Below are 7,527 nucleotides of genomic sequence, written 5' to 3'. Positions count from 1 at the left end.
ATCAAGGTTCAAAGCCAGCCAGGCAGGAAGTTCTGTGAGACTCTTATTTCGAATTAACCACCAGAAAACCAGAAGTGGAGCTGTGGCTCAACTGGCAGAATGACAACATTAACACAAAAGCTCAGTGACAGTGCCCAGGCTGAGTTCAAGTTCCCCGAGGACTGGTGCACACAAAAAATGGATTCCAATTTCAAATTTCTCCTCAGTATTACTGTGGTCCTTAGGGAAAACCAGTTAGTTCTGTGATTCTTATGTGAGGTCCTGAGCCCTGAGATTGTTTGGAGCATGCTGGAATTTCTAGGGGTATTTACAGCAGGCCTAAATTCTCCCTGCCAAGTTGGCAGTATTCTAAACCTGAGGGCATCTTAGAAAAAGGAAAGTTTCTGAGTTTCAGGAGGCTTGCACAATTCAATTTTACCCAGGCTCTTAGAGACTTAGATTTTCTTCTGGAAGTTTTTTTCCACACTACAAAACTCACATTTAACAAAAACTTTTATCATTTCTTATTTTTATGCCAGTACCAGGGCTTGGACTCAGGGTCCCATGTTTTTGTTTTTGTTTCCTCCTTAAGGCTGTTGCTCTACCACTTGAATCACAGTTACTTTTCCAGGTTTTTGCTGGTTAACTGGAGATAAGAGTCTTGGGGACTTTCCTGCTCAGGCTAGCTTTGAACCTCAATCCTCAGATCTCAGCCTCCTGAGTAGCTAGGATTATAGGCATGAGCCACTGGCAACCAGCAGAAGACACTTTTTTTTTTTCTTCAAATTCTTTATTGTGATTAAGTGATTACATAAATTTCCCAAATTTCACAGTATTGTGGGATAGTGATGCTTAGTTAAAGTCACAAACACATTCTAACTTTCATGGGGCAAAATGTCTATCGTGGTCTATAACATTTATGAGTTCTATGAGCTTTGACAAAACAGTTATTTCTTCCACACTGGGTGATATGTACATTTCTTTTGTTTTGCATAACGTCAGATGTTCCTTCTTTCCCACTCGTTGCCTCCCTCCCATCGCTGCCATTGAGTTGCTTAGTTCATTTTGATCAATGTCCAGTGCAGCTGACGGGTCCCACTGTTGTACATTTTTCCTGATTCCCTCTAGTTCTGTGTCTTCCTCCTGGTTTCCCTCCGGTGTGCACATATATATCATATATGTGATTAGCAGCATGGGGTTATTTAGTGGTGATTCAACCAGATGAGTAGAAGTCCTTTGTTTCTTAGTCTTGTTAACTTTGTCGTATCACCTTACGTTTTGGATTTAACATCCACTTATCAGGGAGACCATGTGCCGTTTGTCTCTTTGCTCTTGGCTTACCTCACTCAACATGATTTCTTCTAGTTCCATCCATTTCCCTGCATATGCCATTATTTTGTCCTTTCTAATGGCTGTATAATATTCCATTGTGTATAGATACCACAATTTTTGGATCCATTCATCTGTGGTAGGACATCTGGGTTGTTTCCATATCCTGGCTATTGTGAACAGTGCTGCAATAAACATGGAGGTGCATGTGTCCTCGTATACTGGTTCCTATTGTTCAGGATGGATGCCTAGAAGTGGTATGACTGGGTCATAGGGTAAGTCAATATTTAGCTTTCTGAGGACCCTCCAGACTGCTCTCCAAAGTGGTTATGTAAGTGTACATTCCCACCAGCAGTGTAATAGGGTTCCTCTTTTTCCGCATCCCCTCCAGCATTTGTTATTGGCTGACTTGAGGATGTGGGCCATTCTGACTGGGGTAAGGTAGTATCTCAAGGTTGTCTTTATTTGCATTTCCTTCACAACCAGGGATGGTGAACATTTCCTCATATGTTTCTTTGCCATATTTATCTCTGCTTCTGAGAAGTCTCTCTTTAGTTCCCTTGCCCATTTAGTAATTGGTTTGTTAGGTTTGGGAGGGATTAGTTTCTTGAGTTCCCTGTATATACTGGATATTAACCCCTTGTCTGATATTGCTGGTAAATATTTTTTCCCAGTTAGTTGGTTGTCTTTCTAGCTTGGTTTCTATGACTTTAGCTGTGCAGAAACTTTTTATTTTAAGGTAGTCCCATTTGTTGAGTCTCTCTCCAATTGGTTGTGACCCTGGGACTCTGTTCAGGAAGTTCCTTCCTGTGCCTATAAGTCGTGTCTCTCCTACTCTGTCCTGCAGTAGTTTCAGAGATTCAGTTTTGATGTTAAGGTCTTTAATCCATTTTGAATTGATGTTGGTGCATGGTAATAGGCTGGGATCCACTTTTAGTTTTCTACATGTGGCCGCCCAGTTTACCCAGCACCAGTAGTTGAAGAGGCTGTGTTTCTTCTACTGTATGTCTTTGGCTACTTTGTCAAATATCAACTGACTGTAGGCATGTGGGGTTTTTTTCACACTGAAGTTATGTATTTTAACAGGTTTACATGTAATATTCATATATAAAAACTTTAAGTGCTTTTCTCCAATTTAAAATCTAAAGAATTCAAAAATAAGGCATTCAATATTTGAAAAAAGTACAGATTTACAAATGTGTATATTCTGTCATGAAAACTCCATACCAACATTATACACTTGGAAAAAAATACAAACAGGATATATTACAAATTTATGCAGCAAGCTTTTTTTTTTTCTCTCTCTGTTCGTTTCTAGCTCTTGCTGCTCTTTTCTTGCTCTCTTGCTCTCTCTCTTTCCCAGCCACGTGGAGTGCCAACCTTGCCTGGTCCCAGCAGGTCTACCCCTTACCTGAATACCACGTGAGTGCTACTGTTCTTACCCCTCTCTCTGCTCTTTTCTCTCTCTTTCCTCTCTTCCCAGCTCTCTCTCATTCCCAGGCCTTTCCCAGCCACGTGGAGTGCCACCCTTGCCTGGTCCCAGCAGGTCTACTGAATAAACCCCTTATCTGAATACCACGTGCGTGCTGGTGCTGTTCTAACTCGGTTACCTCTTTTTAAAAAAACAAGAATTAAGAACAAATTTATGCAGCAATAACTTAGTTCACACCATGCAATAAAAAATACATTAATCAAGATACACAAGCTTTTTGTAGGTTCTAAACTGAAGGACTTTTTTCTTTTTTTGCAGAATCCTTAAAACCTGTGGCACTTAAAATTTGTTAGCCTTTTACTGGGAGGTAAATTATACACAACAATGATGAAAAACATGAACAGACCAGTTGTCTATTATGAATCATTCCAGCTCTGTTCAACAGTGGCCGAAACTCTTTTCTCATATTCTTGTTTGTTTTCCTGATAAAGCTGTGCTGCCTGGCTATTGGCTGGACTGTTTGGATTCGGTTCATCCAGCAAAGACTGAATTGGTGTTAAAATAGAAGATACATCATATGTTGGACTCCATCGATTCTGAAGGATATCTAAACATATGTTACCATTAGCGTACAAATTTGGATGAAACATTTTGGATAAAAACCTAACAGGTGGTGGTTTATTTGGATATTCTTCAGAAAATTCTATTACTAGTTTAAAAGTACCATCTTCAAAGGGTGTCCTTCTGGCCCAAATATAACTGCATTCCACTACATGATGTTGTTTTCAAATGGTGCACCACTGACCTCCACGGGTGGGTCCTCTTGCAATCGCTTGAAATCTCACATGAGCCTTCTCCGAGCCGGGGTGGACATGCTTCCCCAGTTCCCCCACGGTCAGTCTCAGGCGTGTGATTTTATTTCTGGATCTTCTATTCTATTCCATTGGTCTTTGGGTCTGTTTTTGTGCCAGTACCAGGCTGTCTTTGTTATTACGGCTCTATACCAGAGTTTGAAGTACGGCTTTGAGATCTCTCCCATGTTGTCTTTTTTGCCTAGAATTGTTTCGGCTATTCTGGGTCTTTTGTTGTTCCATATGAATTTTTCGACTGGTTTCTGTATTTCAGAAATGTACATCATTGGGATTTTGATAGGAAATGCATTGAATTTGTACATTAATTTTGGCAGTATGGCCATTTTCACTATATTAAGTCTGCCTATCCAAGAGCATGGGAGGTCTTTCTATTTCCTGGTGTCCTCTGTAATTTCTTTCTTTAAGCTTTTATAGTTTTCATTAAATAGTTCTTTTACATCTTTGGTTAGGTAAATTCCTAAATATTTTATTTGGGGGGGGGTATTATGAATGGGGTTGTTCCCTTTATTTCCCTCTCTGCTTGTACATTGTCGGTATACAGGAAGGCAACTGATTTTTTTGTGGGTTGATTTTGTATTCTGCTACTTTGCCAAAGTGGTTTATAAGTTCAAAGAGTTTGGGGATGGAGTTTTTGGGATCATGGAGGTATAGTATCATGTCATCTCCAAAAAGGGATAGTTTAACTTCTTCCTTCCCTATGCAGTTCCCTTTAATGTCTTTTTCTTGCCTTATTGCCCTGGCTAATGGTTCCAGGACTATATTGAAGAGGAGTGGAGACAGTGGGCATCCTTGCCTTGTTCCTGATTTTAGGAGAATTGTTGTAGTTTTTCCCCATTAAGTATAATATTGGCTATTGGTCTGTTGTATATGGCTTTTATTGTTTTAGGGAATGTTAAGACACTTAGTTTTAAGGAATTGGTTCATGCAGTTGTGGAGAATGGAAAATTCAAAATCCACAGGGCATGATCTCTGTATTACTGTCTTAGGGCATATTTCTTTTTTTCTGAGGAAACCTCAGTTTTCACTCTTAAAGTTGTTAAATGATTGGGTCACGCCAAGGTATGTACCAAGGGTAATTTTCTTTCCTTTAAACCAACTACCTAGCTGGGCACCAGTGGTTCATGCCTGTAATCTAAACTACTTAGGAGGCTGAGATCTGAGGATCACAGTTCAAAGCCAGTCTAGGCAGGCAAGTGTGTGAGACTCTTATCTCCAATTAACCACCAGAAAAACAGAAATGGAGTTGAGACTCAAAGTGGTAGAGTACTAGCCTTGAGCAAAACAGCTCAGGGACAGAGTCCAGGCCCCAAGTTCAAGCCCCACAACTGACCAATACTATAACAATAACTAAAACAACAACAGCTAACTTTAAATATTAACATTATAGAAAACCATTAAAGCAACATATAGACTAGTAATTTTCAAACAACTAGGCACTATAATATAGCCAAGTAGATGACCAATTACAGTGTTTAAGGAAGTGACTGGCTGTGGGGCAGCATGGGTCCCAGCCTGAGAAACTATATGTGCCATCCCCTACTACCAACAAACTCTAGGCACTATTTCCCTTTGTCTCAGGTTTTCTCTTATTTCCTATGGCTGGAACTTCTAAATTCAGTGACTCAGCCAGATTTGAAATATAGTGCTAGAAGTAGAAGTGTGGCTCAAGTGATAGAATGCCAGCCTTGAGCAATAAAAGCCAAGTGAATTCAAGTACTAGCATGTGAACACACACACACACACACACACACACACACAGTAGCTATTACATTGGACTATGTCCTGTATTTGCAAGGGTGACATCAAAGGTTAAGATCAACAGAGAGATCGGAGTTTTGCTCTTAAGTGATCACAGAAATTATCGCTTTCACTATGTATTTGTTCCCCAACAGTTTTTTTTTTCATTTGTAAGCTTAAACCAAAGTAATATGTATAAAATACTTTGGCTAGTACTTTGGACGTAATAAACAATACATGAATGTAGGCTGTTTTGTCATCATTGCTATTATTACTACTAGCAGTAGGAAACTACGCTGAGCCCTCTAAAAAAGTATGAATTGAAGCCAGCGCCGGTGGCTCATGCCTGTAATCCTACACAAAAGACTTAGATCTGAGGATCGTGGTTCAAAGACAGGCTGCGCAAGGAAATCCATGAGATTCTTTTCTCTAACTAACCACAAAAAAAGCCAGAAGTGGAGCTGTGGACCAAGTGCTAAAGCACTAGCATTGAGAAAAAAGATGCCCAGAGACAGCATCCAGGCCCTGAGTTCAAGCTCCAGTACTAGCACAAAAAAAGTATGAATTCAACCAAGTTTGTATTTAAGGACATTTTCTGATGCTGGCCTGTTCCCAGCATCCAGTGGCAGCAGCTCAGGTCAGGTAGCTAAGAGAGCATTGGTTGCATCCCATCCATGCCTCCATTCCAGCACCTGCCACTTCTGATAAATACATCAGCTGAATACAAAGAATGTGATAGCCATGTGCAAACAGCATAAGCAAGGCCCCCTCAACTATAACCATCTCCTACTCCTCCTACCCTATTATCAATCTCTTAGAGAATCTAGTTTCTACAATGTGTGCCCCCTCAATATGTCTACATTACCCACATAAATGAGACCTCTCCTCATCCAAACTATCATTAATACCACCCTCAGGAAAGAGAGGTGCAGAAAGTTAAAAGAGCCTTGCCTCAAGGTACATGATCAATGAAGAAATAGAGACTTGAACCCACGTATAAAGGACTCCAAGCCCATATACACTATGCTAACCTACCCTAAGATGCCAATGTCTTCAAATTATTTTTTAAATATTTAAATACCTTTAAGTAGTTGTACAAAGGAGTTGCCATTCAACAAAGCAGTTTATGAATACAATCTACTTTGATCAGTGTCACCCATTTCATCATTCTCAGCCATCTTTCCCAACTCATCTCTTCCCTCACTTTTCTTAAATTTTGTAGGTTATAATTGAATTTTTTTTTACTATATTCTCCCTTCCTTCTTTTCTTCATTTGTCTACCCTCCTCCTCTTGACCTCATCCATCCTAAGTACCTGTTTACTGGGTATTTATTTTGTTGAACTATGATTTTGCCTTTCTAAGGAATTACACTGTTTGAGATCTCCCCTAAACCAACCATATTTCAATTAATACATTTATGTACACTTACCTACACCGAAGGTTGTCTCTAGTAAGAAACCTGCCTTTTGCTGGATATGCTAGCTCAAGCCTGTAATCCCAGCTATTTGGAAGATGAAGATTGGGAGATCACAGTTTGAGGACAGCTGAAGCATAAAAGTTTGTAAGAAGTCAGGCACTGGTGGTCCATGCCTGTAATTCTAGTCACTCAGGAGGCTGATATTTGAGAACCGCAGTTCAAAGCTAGCCTAGCTAGGAAAGCCCATGAAACTCTTATCTCCAATTAATCACTAAAAAGCCAGAAGTAGATCTGTGACTCACGTGGTAGAGCACTAGCTTTGAGCAAAAAAAGCTCAGGGACAGAGCCTACGCCCTGATTTTAAGCACCAGGACTGGCACCCAATAAAAGTTTATGAGACTCCATCTTACCAGTGATTATGGTGGTGTACCGGTTAACCCTAGCAACATGAGGAAGTAAAGAATGAGGATTGCAGCCCAGGAAAAACATGGCATAAAGTGACTTCCTACCTTGAAAATAATCAAGGTAAAAGGGGGCTGGAGGTATGGCTTAAGTGGAAGAATGAGTTCAAATCTCAGTACTATACACACAAAAAAAGAAAATTTGCCTTTCAAAAGGGAGTCATGTAGATGCAAAACAAATTAAGCATGAATCTGAAAGAAGAAATTTGTTTAAATTAAACTGTAGCATATTTAGGATATGGAAAGAATTATATTAAGATGGACTTTAAAAACAGACAAAACCCAGGTGCTGGTGGCTC

The 7,527-nt window shown here is 39.9% G+C and overlaps 1 pseudogene; it reads right to left on the bottom strand.

The window, feature by feature from the left end:
* Window positions 1–3,156: 3,156 nt before the first annotated feature.
* Window positions 3,157–3,614, bottom strand: LOC138829401 (ubiquitin-conjugating enzyme E2 B pseudogene; annotated as a pseudogene).
* Between the last annotated feature and the right edge of the window lie 3,913 nt (window positions 3,615–7,527).

This window comes from Dipodomys merriami, unplaced genomic scaffold (genome assembly GCF_024711535.1).
Source record: "Dipodomys merriami isolate MVZ:Mamm:240054 unplaced genomic scaffold, mDipMer1.0.p SCAF_171, whole genome shotgun sequence".
In the NCBI taxonomy this organism is placed as follows: domain Eukaryota; kingdom Metazoa; phylum Chordata; class Mammalia; order Rodentia; family Heteromyidae; genus Dipodomys; species Dipodomys merriami.
This window is presented reverse-complemented; position numbering and strand designations above follow the sequence as displayed.